The 15329-nt window shown below is 45.8% G+C and overlaps 1 protein-coding gene across 1 annotated transcript in view; it reads right to left on the bottom strand.

Moving 5' to 3' along the window:
- The window catches only part of fer (FER tyrosine kinase), a 146358-nt gene that overhangs the window by 41999 nt on the left and 89030 nt on the right, over positions 1 to 15329 (bottom strand). The gene's annotated exons all lie outside the window — the stretch shown is intronic.

Here is a 15329-nt window from a genome sequence, read left to right as displayed (position 1 = left end):
TCCAGAGAATCCAATCTTTGAGTCCCCCAACCCCACAACCCTACATAGTGTGCTTCTACTTCTTTTCCAAGGATGTGCATGCAGGAATGCCCAGGCAGATCCACTGTTTCAGCCTACTCATGCCTCAATGAACTATCTGAATATTTGACTTCATCTTTCCTACCTGATCTAGTTTTTCTCACTTGACACTTTGATGAGGTACACCTCTTTGACAGCTTCCATTTCCTCACCCCAATCTCCTCATCGTCACTATGCACAATCCGTCTATACCTGCATCCCAAACCAAGATACTCTGAGGGCCCTCCACATCTGCCTTGAACGGTCAGTTTCTCTCCATCAACACATTTATTCAACAGCTGAACTCAATCTTACATTGAACAGCAACTACTAAACTCCACTCATTTCCTCCAGATCAAAAGGTATAGTTAGGGCCTTTGTTTCAGCCTCCCTCACTCAATTCATTTTCTGGTGCAAAGGTGATTCATTTAATACTGCTTTCAGTAATGCTTTGGTATTGCAACATTCATGGCAAGCCATTGATTCCTACAGCTATTTTCCCAGTTTCTATGTCCCACTGAAGAGTCTTTACACTGGTAGACAAAAGTACTGGAGAAACTCAGCGGGTGCAGCAGCATCTATGGAGCAAAGGAAATAGGCAACGTTTCGGCCCAAAACGTTGCCTATTTCCTTCGCTCCATAGATGCTGCTGCACCCGCTGAGTTTCTCCAGCACTTTTGTCTACCTTCGATTTTCCAGCATCTGCAGTTCCTTCTTAAAGTCTTTACACTGGAATGTTTCCGAGACGCCTTTGTTTTTTGAGTGTTGTGTTCTTCTTCTAGTTGAAATAGCACCTTGGGTCTCATCTACTCTCCCCAATGCCACAAGGATAGGGTTTGTCAGGTCATCACCTTCCACTTCAGTAACTTTCACATTCAATGGATCATCCCTCACAGTTTTTACTTCTTACAAGCAATTCCATTCCTTCCTTTCCTGCATTATTCCAATTCCAATTGGAATTGGAATTCCAATTCCAAGACACATCCATTCCTTCCCTTCCAGCATTATAAAGGGACCCCATGGTGGCTTGCTGGTTCACTCTTCCATTTTTCTGACCATTACACTTCACATCACACTTTCTGATAAAATCACTGGAGATGAGACACCTGTTCTTTTATCTTAACACTTTCCACTGTAAAGGGGTAAGAAAAATATGTTCAGGTGTAGCTGCAATTCTTTTCTTCCAATCTTGTGTTTTGCTTTGGTTGCTTACAATGTGGTCTCTTGTATACTGGGTAGTCAAATACAGTTTGACTTGGCAGAACGCCTGGATTCAAGAGCACTCCATCTGCAAGAGCAACCTTGAGCTTTCATACCTGTCATTGTAATTCTCCATCATTTTCACTCTGACCTTTCTTTCTGTTGCCTCCTACACTGTTCTAACAAACCCCAATGTAAATGAGTGGAACAGCACCTCGTCTTCTACCAAGTCACTATGAAGCCTTTGGGACTAAATATAGATTTCAATGAATTTAGATAACTTACCCTTTCCTATTTGTTTCAGAACTGCTATATCACATATTGGCACATCGCGACGCCCTGTGTCTCCCAAGAATTGGAGAAATAGCGACAATTCCCCTACCTGTCTCAAGGCTGCTCACACGGAGCAGTCTTGTATCCCTTTCGTACAGCCGACAGGAACTTCTGGACTTCAGTTCCTGCGGCTGCAACAACTTTCTGGGCGATCTCCGTCTCGTTCCTGAGCTCGTCAGAGCAGCAGAGCACCGGAGCGTCACCAGGGCTGGAGAACGCCACCGAAGCCGCGGGGCTGGAGACCGCCAGCAGAGCCGCGGGGCTGGAGAACGCCAGCGAAGCCGCGGGGCTGGAGAACGCCAGCGGTGCCGCGGGGCTGGAGAACGCCAGCGGAGCCGCGGGGCTGGAGAACGCCAGCGGAGCCGCGGGGCTGGAGAACGCCAGCGGAGCCGCGGGGCTGGAGAACGCCAGCGGAGCCGCGGGGCTGGAGAACGCCAGCGGAGCCGCGGGGCTGGAGAATGCCAGCGGAGCCGCGGGGCTGGAGAACTCCACCGGAGCCGCGGGGCTGGAGAACGCCAGCGGAGCCGCGGGGCTGGAGAACGCCAGCGAAGCCGCGGGGCTGGAGAACGCCAGCGGTGCCGCGGGGCTGGAGAACGCCACCGGAGCCGCGGGGCAGGAGAACGCCAGCGGAGCCGCGGGGCTGGAGAACTCCACCGGAGCCGCGGGGCTGGAGAACGCCAGTGGAGCCGCGGGGCTGGAGACCGCCAGCGGAGCCGCGGGGCTGGAGAACGCCACCGGAGCCGCGGGGCTGGAGAACGCCAGCGAAGCCGCGGGGCTGGAGACCGCCAGCGGTGCCGCGGGGCTGGAGAACGCCACCGGAGCCACAGAGGCGCGGAGCAACAGAACACCAGCACGCACCAAGCCAGCTCGGCCAACCGGAAGTACCAACAGACGGCGACGCTTACGAAAGCACCGCCGGGGACGCAGAGGTGGGTTAAAGGCCAGGTTAGAGCTAGCCCCACACAGGCTGGCGATTCCTAGCCTTTTCCTCGCCAACGTGCGCTCACTGGCAAACAAAATGGACGAACTCCGGCTAAGGATCACCTCCCACAACTGGATCAAAGACTGCAACATCCTGACCTTCACGGAAACTTGGCTCAACATCGACGTTCCTGATAGCGCCATCCAGCTAACGGGGCATAATTTACTCCGAGCGTATAGGACAACAGACCAGAGGTGGGGGTCTGTGCATTTATGTAAATAAAGCATGGTGCACGGACTCCACCATGATCGAGAGTCACTGCTCAGCTAACCTAGAGTTCCTCTTGGTTAGATGCAGACCGTTCTATCTGCCCAAAGAGTTTACCTCCACTGTTGTGACTGAAGCCTATATTCCTCCTGATGCTAATGCCAAGCTTGCAATGAAAGAGCTGCATACAGCCATTAGCAAACAACAGACTCACAACCCCGAGGCAGCCTTCATTATTGCGGGTGACTTCAATCACTCCAACCTGAAGACTGTACTCCCCAAATTCCACCAACATGTCTCCTTCGCCACTAGAGAAGACAAGACACTGGACAAAGTCTACACTAACATGGCTAAAGCATACAAAGCCGTCCCCCTCCCCCACCTTGGACAGTCTGATCACCTCTCATTGTTCCTGCTCCCAAAGTACTCCCCACTCATCAGACGGCTTAAACCCACTGTGAGGACAGTTAAAGTCTGGTCAGAGGAAGCGGACTCCACACTTCAGCAGTGTTTTGGAAACACTGACTGGAAGGCGTTTGCAGCCCAGGCCACCCTTGACTCCCACACGGACATTGATTCCTATACATCCTCTGTTCTGGACTTTATAAACTCCGCCATCAACAGTGTCACCTTCCTCAAATGGGTGACCATATTCCCGAATCAGAAGCCATGGATGAACAGCGAGGTCAGGCTACTGCTGAAAGCACGGGACACTGCTTTCAGGTCAGGCGATGCCCGAGCCTACAGTTCATCCAGGGCTAACCTGAAGAGGGGCATCAAGAAACATAGAAACATAGAAATTAGGTGCAGGAGTAGGCCATTCGGCCCTTCGAGCCTGCACCGCCATTCAATATGATCATGGCTGATCATCCAACTCAGTATCCCGTACCTGCCTTCTCTCCATACCCTCTGATCCCCTTAGCCACAAGGGCCACATCTAACTCCCTCTTAAATATAGCCAATGAACTGCCATAAGCTCAGGATTGAGGAGCACTTCAACAACAACTCCGACCCCCGACGCATGTGGCAAGGCATCCAGGCCATCACGGACTATAGACCCACCAACACCACCCCCACATCCAGCAACACCTCCTTCCTTGAGGAGCTTAACCACTTCTATGGCCGCTTCGACAGGGACAATCTAGAGACAGCAACACTTCCTTCCTTGAGGAGCTTAACCACTTCTATGGCCGCTTCGACAGAGACAATCTAGAGACAGCCATCAAGGCTGTGCTCCGTGCTGATCACCAACCCCTCACACTCACCCCCTACCACGTGTACGTGGCACTGAGTAGGACTAATGCACGTAAGGCTGCTGGCCCTGATGGCATCCCCGGGCGCGTCCTCAGGGCCTGTGCTGCGCAGCTGACAGACGGCTGGACTGACATCTTCAACCTGTCACTTGCCCAAGCAGTTGTCCCCACGTGCCTTAAAACCACCTCCATCGTGCCGGTGCCAAAACACTCCACTGCGGCAAGCCTCAACAACTTCCGCCCAGTTGCACTTACTCCCATCATAACCAAGTGCTTCGAGAGGCTGGTCCGGCACACCTCAAAGGCTGCCTACCCTCCACATTGGATCCCTATCAGTTTGCCTACCGCAAGAACAGGAGTACGGAGGATGCCATCTCAACGGCACTTCACTCCGCCCTCTCCCACCTCGACAACAGAGACATAGAAACATAGAAAGTAGGTGCGAGAGTAGACCACCAGGCCCGTCGAGCCCGCACCGCCATTCGCTCATGGCTGAACACTAAACAGACACACTTACCCACAAACAGTAGACACAAGACACAGAACACAAGACACTACCCTCCCCTTTATACCGCTATCACCCCTCTCCACCCCAAGAACCTCGTGATCTCCTGGGGGAGGCAAAAAAACGGATAAAAACCCAGGTCCAATTCGGGAAAAAAATCCGGGAAATTCCTCTCCGACCCCAATCCAGGCGATCGACACTTGTCCAGGAGATCACTCAGGTCTTACTATACTAACCATACCTAGGTCCATATCCCTGCCCTCTCCCCGTAGCCCCTTATCCCCTTGGCAGCTAAAAAACCATCTATTTTAGACTTAAATATATTTAACGTTTCTGCTTCCACTGCTCCCTGGGGCAGTGAATTCCATAAATTAACCACCCTCTGGGTGAAGAAGTTCTTCCTCATCTCAGTTTTAAAAGAGCCCCCCCTTATTCTGCAACTATGTCCCCTAGTTCTAGTTTCCCCGATCATTGGGAACATCCTCGGTGCATCCACCCGATCAAGGCCCCTCACGATCTTATATGTTTCAATGAGATCGCCTCTCATTCTTCTAAACTCCAAAGAGTAGAGTTCCAGCCTACTTAACCTTTCCTTATATGTCAATCCCCTCATTGCAGGAATTAATCTTGTAAACCTTCGCTGCACTGCCTCCAGGGCTAGTACATCCTTTCTTAAGTATGGACCCCAGAACTGTACACAGTATTCCAAATGTGGTCTCACTAATACTCACATTTACGTAAGAATGCTGTTCATCGATTACAGCTCAGCATGCAACACCATTATACCCTCTAAACTGATCACCAAACTCGGTGACCTGAGCATCGACCCCTCCCTCTGCAACTGGATACTGGACTTTCTAACCAACAGACCCCAGTCTGTTAGGTTAGACAAGCACACCTCTTCAACCCTCACCCTGAACACCGGCGTTCCACAGGGCTGTGTGCTGAGCCCCCTCCTCTACTCCCTCTTCACCTATGACTGCACACCTGTACATGGTACTAACACCATCATCAAGTATGCAGATGATACAACGGTGATTGGCCTCATCAGCAACAACGATGAGTCGGCCTATGGGGGGAGGTCCAGCTCCTAGCAGCATGGTGCGCTGACAACAACCTGGCCCTTAACTCCAAGAAGACCAAGGAGCTCATTGTTGACTTCAGGTAGTCTAGGGGCGGCACGCACACCCCCATCCACATCAACGGGACGGAGGTGGAACGTGTTTCCAGCTTCAGGTTCCTGGGTGTCAACATCTCCGATGACCTCTCTTGGACCCACAATACCTCAACTCTGGTCAAGAAGGCTCACCAGCGTCTCTTCCTCCTGAGGAGACTGAAGAAGGTCCATCTGTCTCCTCAGATTCTGGTGAACTTCTACCGCTGCACCATCGAGAGCATCCTTACCAACTGTATCACAGTATGGTATGGCAACTGTTCTGCCTCCGACCGGAAGGCACTGCAGAGGGTGGTGAAAATTGCCCAATGCATCACCGGTTCCTCGCTCCCCTCCATTGAGTCTGTCCAAAGCAAGCGTTGTCTGCGAAGGGCGCTCAGCATCGCCAAGGACTGCTCTCACCCCAACCATGGAATGTTTACCCTCCTACCATCCGGGAGGCGCTACAGGTCTCTCCGTTGCCGGACCAGCAGGTCCAGGAACAGCTTCTTCCCTGCGGCTGTCACACTACTCAACAATGTACCTCGGTGATTGCCAATCACCCCCCCCCCGGACACTCCTCCCACAGGAAAAACACTATGACTGTATGCATGTAAATAGATTTATTTATTGAAATCATATTCTATGTCGCTCTTCCAGGGAGATGCTTACTGCATTTCGTTGTCTCTGTACTGTACAAATGGTATGTGAATGGTATGTTAGCTTTCATAGCAAAAGGATTTGAGTATAGGAGCAGGGAGGTTCTACTGCAGTTGTACAGGGTCTTGGTGAGACCACACCTGGAGTATTGCGTACAGTTTTGGTCTCCAAATCTGAGGAAGGACATTATTGCCATAGAGGGAGTGCAGAGAAGGTTCACCAGACTGATTCCTGGGATGTCAGGACTGTCTTATGAAGAAAGACTGGATAGACTTGGTTTATACTCTCTAGAATTTAGGAGATTGAGAGGGGATCTTATAGAAACTTACAAAATTCTTAAGGGGTTGGACAGGCTAGATGCAGGAAGCTTGCTCCCGATGTTGGGGAAGTCCAGGACAAGGGGTCACAGCTTAAGGATAAGGGGGAAATCCTTTAAAACCGAGATGAGAAGAACTTTTTTCACACAGAGAGTGGTGAATCTCTGGAACTCCCTGCCACAGAGGGTAGTCGAGGCCAGTTCATTGGCTATATTTAAGAGGGAGTTAGATGTGGCCCTTGTGGCTAAGGGGATCAGAGGGTATGGAGAGAAGGCAGGTACGGGATACTGAGTTGGATGATCAGCCATGATCATATTGAATGGCGGTGCAGGCTCGAAGGGCCGAATGGCCTACTCCTGCACCTAATTTCTATGTTTCTATGTTTCTATGTACACTGACAATGACAATTAAAGTTGAATCTGAATCTGAATCTGAATATTTGCAATATAAAGTCAGCTTTTTCTTTCTCCCCGGACACTGTCTGATCTTGTGGACATTTCTCATATTCCCCTTTTGGTTTCAGGTTTTTGCAAAACCCCTGATTCATCTCTCACCTCCTCCAAGTGGCTGAAGAGTTGTTTCCCAAATCAGAGTGAATTCATCCATCAAGAGGCTCATGTGCTCCTTGTCACATGACAACTCCAAGCAACTCCAGCACCCATAACTGAAGCCTTTTACGCTATCAATTGGGAGGAACAGTGGAATATCCTCCTCAAATCAGGATGTCTTCAGAAATTATTTTCATCTTATTTTCATGAAAACCAGCTATGATCCAATCAATGGATCCACAGATGTCTGTGTACTTTTTTCAATATTCCACGCCACATTGCTGCACCCTTTCTGTAACAAGCTCAATTGAGAGGTGAATCTAACCTGATGAACAGGCGGGGGAACTCTTCAAACTACATTGCCTCCACTCCAGAAGGAAGGTCACCACCAATCTCAGTAGTCAAGCTGCTGTAAGGTTTGGTGACTGAGTTCTGTGTCACCGTTATTCAATGATGTATATGAGAGCCATGATCATATTGAATGGCGGTGCAGGCTCGAAGGGCCGAATGGCCTACTCCTGCACCTATTTTCTATGTTTCTATGAGAGGATAGACCTTACGCTCAAAAAAAGCCCCTCTACCAAAAGGCTCCCACTGTGCAACATTGCACTCTGATAATTAAGTATCACAACAGGATCCTGAATATTGAACCATTTTCTCTTTTCTAAATGAACTAAAGCACAGCTTTTGAACCAGGGTGTTTGAAGAACAAGACTCCAAACCAAGCTCAGAGTCCATGCTTAACAAAGCTGCAGTAATCCCCGGCATCCAAAATGCTTCGGAGATGTGAAAAACTTGCACCAGGCACCTCAAAGCACTGGCTTGATACCACCATTGCCATGTCTGCATAATCTTCCAAATCCATTGGCAGCACAAGCAAACCAACCCTTCCCAGTGCACTCTCCCAGAACAACATCTCCTAAACCAAGGTCCTAATTATGTTCAGTTGGCTCCATCGGAGAGGCCACATCATTTGCATGCTTCACACCAGACTCCCAAGCCAAATATTTTATTCCAAACTCTGCAAAGGGAAGATATTACGCAGGTTTACAGAGGACAAAATTTGCTCGTGTTTTTAAACACTTCCTTGAGTAAGTTTTCCCACCTACCACCCCCTGGGAATCTGCAGCTTATGACTACTTCAAGTGGAGAAGGAGAATTCAGGATGTTACTGATAACTCTGCGTGCACTTGTCAGAAGTCCTGTGTGAACAGTCAAATGAATCCCACCCCTCACAACTTATCCACACAAATTGCAGCAAAGCTACCTCCTACCAAACCAAATCTGTAGGTGTGCCACATTGCCCTCAATCACTTCAGAATCACAATTCTTGATTTACGAAAAGCCTTTGATACTGTGAACCATCAGATCTTGATGACCAAACTGTCCTATTTTAACCTCTCTTTGAGCACGATGAAATGGATTGAGTCATATATGGTACAGAGAGAACAATGTGTTAGAGTGCATAACAGTAAATCTGCAACTTCTAAAAACCCTCTTGGTGTACCTCAAGGTTCAATCTTGGGACCGTTATTATTCAGTCTGTACATTAATGATTTACCAAGTAGCTGTCCATCAAATGTGACTTGCCAGATGTATGCTGACGATGCAGTTATGCATGTACATGCCAAAAGCAGACATCAAGCTGCACAAGACCTATCAGCTGCTATGATTAATGTGTCAAACTGGTTGCAGTTTTCTGATTTGCATCTAAATTTGTCAAAGACTGTCTGTATGTTTTTCTCCAAAAAGGCAAGTACAGATGCAGATCCGGATGTGTTTGTTCATGGAACAAAACTTAAAATTGTAAAGGAGTTTAAATATTTAGGAATCGTGATTGACTCACAGCTCGGTTTTAAACAACAGGTAAAAAGAACAGTGAATTTAATTAAATTTAATTTGTCCAATTTTAGATATATTAGGAATAATTTAACTACTGATTCGGCTAAATTATATTTTAATGCTATGATTATGCCATACATGACCTACGGTATAACGACTTGGTCATTGGCATGTAAGTCCACGATAAAGCCTGTTGAAATTGCTTACAAACAAGCCTTAAAAACTCTTGATAAAAAGCCCAGAATGTACCATCACTGCAGCATCCTTAAAAAATTTGATCTGCTGAGCTGGGAAAATGTAATAAATTATTTGGACTCAATTTTAGTTTATAAAATCATCCATGGACTAGCCCCACCTCCGTTAAAAGAATTTATAAAGAAGAACATAAATAGGTCGACAAGAGCAGCATCCAGGGGTGATTGTGTTGTCCCGTTTAAGAAAAGTGTATTTGGCCAGACAGTATTTTCCTATAGAGCGTCGCATACCTGGAACGCGATCCCCTGCTTCATACGGGATCTGCCAACCATCACCACATTTACAAAACAACTCAAAAAATGCTTACTGGAAAATCAAACCTGTATTCATAATCAACCGTAATATAATCATCTGGCAGTCTTTTATTGTTACTTTTTAACTTTATTGTCTGTTTTGTTATGTTTTTTGTTTGTATTTTGTTTTGATTCCTTTCTTATGGATTGAATGTGTTGTGATGTGTTAACCTGGTTTACCAGAGGGACTACAGATGGAAATTAGCCTATAGCTATAATCTTGCGTATTGCATGCAAATGTTTATAAATATGCACTGTCCTTAAAAAAAACAAAAAAAAAAAACAAACAATCTACAGAACTAAAATAGAAGCAACTCCTCATTGATCTTGAGAGATGGCGTAAGAAAAGAGTAGGAGTCAGTTTCCTTATGATCTCGGCAGAACTCCAGTACTCTCAGAATATAATGCCCATAATTCTAAATTCAAACTCTGCCACTCAAATCAGTGGTTCTTCTTGATGTTGTATAGGTCACCCTGCATGCAATCAGGGACTGTACTAACCGCTAAGATGTTGCAAATGGAATCAAAAATGTCCAATACACTACTGCTAGTAAACCGATGCTGCTAATTATACCCTATTCATTTAATAATGTGTTCGTACATAATGTTCCTCTTTAGATAGTTGTGTCTTTCCAGATCTGTCAGAGTTGCATCTGAACTATCTAAGAACTTAAAATTGAGAACATCACGCCAGTGATTTCATTGTGACTCAATGGAATGTAAAACCAATTAGACGAGACAAAAGTAAAAATGGACTCAGTAGTGAGAAACAGTCTGGGATTTTAATTTTCTAGCATGGAGCAAAAATAGTAGTTTATGTGAAGGATTTGAATCAAAACAAATCAACTCAACCACACTATCTCCTTTTCCCATTTTCCTTGTTGCACTCAATGACCGATTCCATTAAATTCTATGTATTTCTAAAAAAAAAGGCAGCTACATTGCCCTCCACAATGTTTGGGACAAAGACCTGTCATTTATTTATTTGCCTCTGTACTCCACAATTTGAGATTTTTAATAGAAAAAAATCACATGTGGTTAAAGTGCACATTGTCAGATTTTAATTAAGGCCATTTTTATACATTTTGTTTTGATCATGTGGAAATTACAGCAGTATTTATGCATAGTCCCCCCATTTCAGGCACCATAATGTTTGGGACACAGCAATAACATGTAAATGAAAGTAGTCATATTTAGTATTTTATTGCATGTCCTTTGCATGCGATGACTGCTTGAAGTCTGTGATTCATAATTAATTCATTAATTCCTTTGTTTCCTTACAAGAACCTTCAACTACAACTTTATCGTTAAAAATAAGTTATGTCAGTTACGCAATTTATTTTCTAAGTAGTAGCCTTAAAATTCCCCTGCAACTTTTTGATACTTTCCATCTACTCTCCTCTTCTGTTTTAACTATTTACACTTCCACTGGAACCATTTTTCACTTCTTTGTGTTTTTTTTTGTTATCCTCTCATTCAGCAGCACGTCTGCGTTTCACTGTACGAGAGCAGGTGCCGAAAATTGCTGGTTCATTCCCACAGTAAGATTGGACAGGACTGACAGTTCAGCTTTGAATGAAAATGCAAACTTCATACCATTGACTTTTGGAAAGTTGATTCAATGCAAAGTATTTCTAAACATTTAAATAACTGAAACTCTATAGTTAGGGGGTCAGACAGGCGATTCCGTGGACGCAGTCGGGAGAACCGGATGGTAGTTTGCCTCCCTGGTGCCAGGGTCTGGGATGTGTCTGAACGTGTCCAAGATACCCTGAAATGGGAGGGAGAGGAGCCCGAGGTCGTGGTGCATATAGGTACCAATGACATAGGTAGAAAAAGAGAAGGGGTCCTGAAAGGAGAATTTAGGGAGTTAGGAGGGGAGGTAAAGAGAAGGACCGCAAAGGTAACAATCTCGGGATTACTGCCTGTGCCACGGACAGTGAGAGTAGGAATGGAGCGAGGTGGAGGATAAATGTGTGGCTGAAGGACTGGTGCAGAGGGCAGGGATTCAAGTTTCTGGATCATTGGGACCTCTTGTGGAAGGTGTGACCTGTACAGAAAGGACGGGTTGCACTTGAACTCGAGGGGGACCAATATCCTGGCGGGGAGATTTGCAAAGGCTACTGGGGAGTCTTTAAACTAGAATGGTTGGGGGGAGGGACTCAAATAGGGAAAGCTAGCAGTCAGGGTGTGAGGCAGGAGGCAGAGAAGGGTAGCACTCGGACCCAAAATGTAGGGGGGAAAGAAGAAAACAATAATAAACAGAGAATAAGAGGTGGTGGGGTTCTTAAATGGGTGAGCAGAGAGACAGGGGGGTGTAAAATGGGGGTGGAAGCAATAGGTAGCAAGGTGAAAAGTAAAAGTGGCAGGCAGACAAATCCAGGGCAAAAATCAAAAAGTGCCACTTTTCAACTTAATTGTAAAAGGGGTAAGAGCGTTGTAAAAACAAGCCTGAAGGCTTTGTGTCTCAATGCAAGGAGCATTCGTAATAAGGTGGATGAGTTGAATGTGCAGATAGCTATTAATGATTATGATATAGTTGGGATCACGGAGACATGGCTCCAGGGTGACCAAGGCTGGGAGCTGAACATCCAGGGATATTCAATATTCAGGAGGGATAGACAGAAAGGAAAAGGAGGTGGGGTAGCGTTGCTGGTTAGAGAGGAGATTAATGCAATGGAAAGGAAGGACATTAGCTAGGAGGATGTGGAATCGGTATGGGTAGAGCTGCGAAACATTAAGGGGCAGAAAACGCTAGTGGGTGTTGTGTACAGGCCACCTAACTAATAGTGAAGTTGGGGATGGCATCAAACAGGAAATTAGAAATGCGTGCAACAAAGGTAAAACAGTTATAATGGGTGACTTCAATCTACATATAGATTGGGTGAATCAAATTGGCAGGGGTGCTGAGGAAGAGGATTTCTTGGAATGTATGCGGGATAGTTTTCTAAACCAACATGTAGAGGAACCAACGAGAGAGCAGGCTATTCTAGACTGGGTATTGAGTAATGAGGAAGGGTTAGTTAGGAGTCTTGCTGTGCGTGGCCCCTTGGGCAAGAGTGACCATAATATGGTTGAGTTCTTCATTAGGATGGAGAGTGACATTGTTAATTCAGAAACAATGGTTCTGAACTTAAAGAAAGGTAACTTTGAGGGTATGAGACGTGAAAAGGCCAAGATTGACTGGCAATTAATTCTAAAAGGGTTGACGGTGGATATGCAATGGAAGGCGTTTAAAGACGGCATGGATGAACTCCAAAAATTGTTCATCCCAGTTTGGCAAAAGAATAAATCAGGGAAGTTAGTGCATCCGTGGATAACAAGGGAAATCAGAGATAGTATCAAAGCAAAAGATGAAGCGTACAAATTAACCAGAAAAAGCAGCATACCAGAGGACTGGGAGAAATTCAGAGACCAGCAGAGGAGGACAAAGGGCTTAATTAGGAAAGGGAAAATAGATTATGAAAGAAAACTGGCAGGGAACATAAAAACTGACTGCAAAAGTTTTTATAGATATGTGAAAGAGATTAGTTAAAACAAATGTAGGTCCCTTGCAGTCAGAAACAGGTGAATTGATCATGGGGAACAAGGATATAGCGGACCAATTGAATAACTACTTTGGTTCCGTCTTCACTAAGGAAGACATAAATAATCTGCCGGAAATAGCAGGGGACCGCGGGTCAAAGGAGATGGAGGAACTGAGTGAAATCCAGGTTAGTCGGGAAGTGGTGTTGGGTAAATTGAATGGATTAAAGGCCGATAAATCCACAGGGCCAGATAGGCTGCATCCCAGAGTACTTAAGGAAGTAGCTCCAGAAACAGTGGATGCATTAGTGATAATTTTTCAAAACTCTTTAGATTCTGGAGTAGTTCCTGAGGATTGGAGGGTAGCTAATGTAACCCCACTTTTTAAAAAGGGAGGGAGAGAGAAACCAGGGAATTACAGACCAGTTAGTCTAACATCGGTAGTGGGGAAACTGCTAGGGTCAGTTATTAAAGATGGGATAGCAGCACATTTGGAAAGTGGTGAAATCATTGGACAAAGTCAGCATGGATTTACAAAAGGTAAATCATGTCTGACGAATCTTATAGAATTTTTCGAGGATGTAACTAGCAGAGTGGATAGGGGAGAACCAGTGGATGTGTTGTATCTGGACTTTCAGAAGGCTTTCGACAAGGTCCCACATAAGAGATTAGTATACAAACTTAAAGCACACGGTATTGGGGGTTCAGTATTGATGTGGATAGAGAACTGGCTGGCAAACAGGAAGCAAAGAGTAGGAGTAAACGGGTCCTTTTCACAATGGCAGGCAGTGACTAGTGGGGTACCGCAAGGCTCAGTGCTGGGACCCCAGCTATTTACAATATATATTAATGATTTGGACGAGGGAATTGAAGGCAACATCTCCAAGTTTGCGGATGACACTAAGCTGGGGGGGCAGTGTTAGCTGTGAGGAGGATGCTAGGAGGCTGCAAGGCGACTTGGATAGGCTGGGTGAGTGGGCAAATGTATGGCAGATGCACTATAACGTGGATAAATGTGATGTTATCCACTTTGGTGGCAAAAACAGGAAAGCAGACTATTATCTAAATGGTGGCCGATTAGGAAAAGGGGAGATGCAACGAGACCTGGGTGTCATGGTACACCAGTCATTGAAAGTAGGCATGCAGGTGCAGCAGGCAGTGAAGAAAGCGAATGGTATGTTAGCATTCATAGCAAAAGGATTTGAGTATAGGAGCAGGGAGGTTCTACTGCAGTTGTACAGGGTCTTGGTGAGACCACACCTGGAGTATTGCGTACAGTTTTGGTCTCCAAATCTGAGGAAGGATATTATTGCCATAGAGGGTGTGCAGAGAAGGTTCACCAGACTGATTCCTGGGATGTCAGGATTTTCATATGAAGAAAGACTGGATAGACTCGGCTTGTACTCGCTAGAATTTAGGAGATTGAGGGGGGATCTTATAGAAACCTACAAAATTCTTAAGGGGTTGGACAGGCTAGATGCAGAAAGATTGTTCCCGATGTTGGGGAAGTCCAGGACAAGGGGTCACAGCTTAAGGATAAGGGGGAAATCCTTTAAGACCGAGATGAGAAAAACATTTTTCACAGAGAGTGGTGAATCTCTGGAACTCTCTGCCACAGAGGGTAGTTGAGGCCAGTTCATTGGCTGTATTTAAGAGGGAGTTAGATGTGGCCCTTGTGGCTAAAGGGATCAGGGGGTATGGAGAGAAGGCAGGTACGGGATACTGTGTTGGATGATCAGCCATGATCATATTGAATGGCGGTGCTGGCTCAAAGGGCCGAATGGCCTACTCCTGCACCTATTTTCTATGTATCTATGAAACAGTTATTTTCCTTCAATATAGCAGAAAGAATATTAAGAAGTATACAGATAATATTTGCTCTCTGAATAAAGCACTCCAGTTATTTTACATGTTACTAACTTGTCCTTTACATGTTACTAACTTGTCCCCACACTATGTCAATGACATATGACATATGTCTGTAGAAGCTGATGTATATAAAATGGAATGCAAAAAAAAACATGAATTGCAGGGGCAAATTCAACTTTGAGTGCACAAAATTTCTGCAAGTTGATCAGGAATTGGAACTAAATAAACAAAGTTATCCGGTCCTCAGGAATGTAGGGGATTAGGGAGCAAATGTGAAAGGATACAATGAAAGGATAGGAATTATGAATTGGTGACTATGTATTGGAACAA

Source organism: Amblyraja radiata, chromosome 3, assembly GCF_010909765.2.
Source record: "Amblyraja radiata isolate CabotCenter1 chromosome 3, sAmbRad1.1.pri, whole genome shotgun sequence".
Classification (NCBI taxonomy): domain Eukaryota; kingdom Metazoa; phylum Chordata; class Chondrichthyes; order Rajiformes; family Rajidae; genus Amblyraja; species Amblyraja radiata.
Note: the sequence above shows the minus strand (reverse complement) of the source record. Positions and strands in the feature narration are given on the sequence as shown.